A 3247-nucleotide genomic window follows, 5' to 3' on the forward strand; every position below is an offset into this window, starting at 1 on the left:
TGACTAAAAAAAATATATTTCCTCCACCTCTTGTATTTCTTCTCATCCCTGCATCTTTTTTTCTCTTTACTTTTACTCTTCAACTTTTTTTTATGGCTAGAGAAAGCAGTGGAGGAGGAGCAGGAGGAGGAGGAGGAGAACGAGGAAGAAGAGAAGGAGGAGGAGTACGATAAGGAGTGATAGGAGGAGGAGGAGGAGGAGGAGGAGGAAGAAAATGAAGAGGAGCATAATCAGTATAATTAAGAGAGAGATCATTTTGTTAAGTTGGTGGGAGAAGTTTAAGGGTATGGATAATGGGGAGAGGTTGTGAGGTTGAGAGGAAGGAGGAGGAGGGAAGGGGAGGGAAGGGAAGTCCGTAGGGGGCATGCTCTCCTCTAGGCAACTTTATACCCGTGCCCCGCCCCGTGCTACCCTACCCCTGCTACCTCACCCCTCCTCACCCACCCCTCTTCCTCCCCTCCTCCCGCCCAGCACGTCGCTCAGAACGGGACAGTTTTTACAAGCAAACAGCACGTTATCATCTTCCCGCCCCTGCCCTGCCACCTGCGACGAGGGCGGGAGAGAGGGACCAGGGTGGGGGGTGGCGAGGAGGGGCAAAGGGCAAGCGGTGGGGGGAGAGGTGGAGGGAATGAGGGAGTTTAAGGTTGGGTAGCAAGGCAGGTAAGGAGAGAGGGATGGATTTGAGTAGGGGAGGAGAGGACAGCAAGGTTCAGGGATATGAATAAATAGGGAGGGGAAGGGGGGGAAGGAGAGAGAGAGAGCACTACTATGTTTTAAGATAGTTATTAAGTTAAGGAGTGAATGACGAAGCGAACCAGTGAATGAATAAATGAAATAATGAATAAAATAACAGATCCATGAATAAACAAATAAAAAGATAACAACAAACAACATTATCCGCGCACACACACACACACACACACACACACACACACACACACACACACACACACACACACACACACACACACACACACATTGCTGAGCCAATAAATACATAGTGTCAAGCTTTTTTATGCGTGTCAATCCTTTCTTTCTTTTTTATGTATCAATTCTTTTTTTTCTCTCCCTCGACCAGCCGGCGGAGGGGGGGGGAGAGGGGGGAGGGAGGGGGAGGGGGGGGGTATGGGGTGGCTGAAAAGGGTAAAGAAAGGGCAATGCTCTCTTATGTATTTTTCCCTAACATATTTTTCCGGACATCCTTTCCCTTACATAGTTAGTTAGTTAGTTAGTTAGTTAGTTAGTTTTTTCCTTACCTATTATTTCCTGACATAATTTTCCTTTACATATCATTTTTTTCCCTTCAGATCCCCCTCTCGCCTCATTCCCTGCTTAGTGGTTATGGACAGACAGACAGACAGACAGCGGCAGTGTTAAGGTAAGTGAAAGAGGTTAATTTACACGTACGAAACACCTGTATTTAGTGAGGGTATGGAAAAAAGTTAGTATGTGTGTTTCTCTCTCTCTCTCTCTCTCTCCCTCTCTCTCTCTCTCTCTCTCTCTCTCTCTCTCTCTCTCTCCCCCCCCCATTACCCTCCTCCTCCCCCCTCTCTCCGTCCACTTCCTCTATTGCCTCCAACCTTTTTTTCCACATGCCCTCTGTCAATCGGTATTTTTTCAAGGCAGTTTTTCTCTCTGTTGGCCCATTTGTCGCGGGCCCCGAAAAAAGGGTGCGCGTGGTCATAATTCAACCCTTTTATTTTATTTCCTTCCGTTCCGCTTTCCCGTCTGAAGGGCAGAGTCGCCTATATCTTAAGTCCTTCCCTTCCCTTCGCCCCCTCCTTCCCCCATTACTGTCCCCTGCCCGTGTAGCGATTTTCAGCTCTTTTTCACGTGTTTGCGGGAATTACCCGTCGCCGTTAGTCCCGTGTGTGTTAGTGCGTTGGTGTGTGTGGGGATTTGCTGGTCCGTTAGCCTGTAGGCGTGGAGTCTGCCCCTTCGACTCTCAACGACGTTTTATCGGCCGCCTCATGCAGAGAAGGGCGCCGTGATGTTCTCGTCCTTGCCCTTCCGCCGGTATGATTGTTTGTGTTTGCCCGTTACCAAAATTTCCCTGGTTGGCATAAAATTTTACGAACCATGCAATCTTTTATCTCTTGTCATGTATTTCCTTTTCTTCTCTCCATTTCTCTTTTCATTCCTTGCATCATTTCTCTACTTCCATGTTGTGTCCACTTTCACAGCCTCATGGAAAACATACATACTACTCGGTGAATGGTGTGTTATTTGACTTTTTCTCAGTTAACCCGTTCGCTGCGATTGGTATGGATTTCGCCTTCACTGGTAGCATGGTAACATACACTCCCAGGTCTTTCTCTGCCTCTGTGGTGGATAGTGGAGTGTTTCCCATGTGGTATTGGTGTGCTGGATATCCCTTCACTGGTAGCCTGGTAACATACACTCCCAGGTCTTTCTCTGCCTCTGTGGTGGATAGTGGGGTGTTTCCCATGTGGTATTGGTGTGCTGGATATTCCTTCACTGGTAGCCTGGTAACATACACTCCCAGGTCTTTCTCTGCCTCTGTGGTGGATAGTGGAGTGTTTCCCATGTGGTATTGGTGTGCTGGATATCCCCTCCCAAGGTACAGGACTTTAAATTTTTCTTCATTGAATTGTAGCAGCCACTTTTTGTTCCACTCCTGTAGCTTGGTGATGTCTTCTTGTAGGAAATCCGCAGTCAAGGGCTCAACCCGCTTGGAAAAAAAATATGACCCATGCATCATCTGTACTGAGACACGGCTACTCTTCTGTACTGTCCTCTTGTCTTACGAAGTGTGTAACGATCGTGAAGGAAGCAGATCACTATACGTCAAGGTAAAGGTGCTTGTCATATGCCTTGAAACTTCTTGGAAATCAGCAAACTTTGGTCCACTGAGGCAGACTAATTGTAAGACTTTGGTGCACTGAGGCAGACTAAATGTAAGACTTTGGTGCACTGAGGCAGACTAATTGTAAGACTCTGGTGCACTGAGGTATGTTATAATTAAAACGAACGAGTATATTGACCGTGTTTCAAAATTATACTCGAGGGACATATAATAGAATCCTCGAAGGGGCCTCAATTTGGGAGTGTGATCTTATATACCGTTTTTGACTTTTTTTTTCTTTAACACTCTCTCTCTCTCTCTCTCTCTCTCTCTCTCTCTCTCTCTCTCTCTCTCTCTCTCTCTCTCTCTCTCTCTCTCCCCCCCCCTCCAGCCGTGCCCCAGCCTTGATTTACGTTTATGAGGCAGAGAAGGAAAACTGCG

The 3247-nt window shown here is 47.1% G+C and overlaps 1 long non-coding RNA gene across 1 annotated transcript in view; it reads left to right on the forward strand.

Annotated features, from left to right (window-relative positions):
* The window catches only part of LOC127001815 (uncharacterized), a 16415-nt gene extending 15035 nt beyond the window's left edge, over positions 1-1380 (forward strand). The window contains exon 3 of the long non-coding RNA XR_007755458.1: positions 1308-1380. This is a non-coding gene — a long non-coding RNA (uncharacterized LOC127001815). The remainder of the gene's footprint in view (positions 1-1307) is intronic.
* The last annotated feature ends 1867 nt before the right edge of the window (positions 1381-3247 follow it).

This window comes from Eriocheir sinensis, chromosome 21, assembly GCF_024679095.1.
Source record: "Eriocheir sinensis breed Jianghai 21 chromosome 21, ASM2467909v1, whole genome shotgun sequence".
Classification (NCBI taxonomy): Eukaryota; Metazoa; Arthropoda; class Malacostraca; order Decapoda; family Varunidae; genus Eriocheir; species Eriocheir sinensis.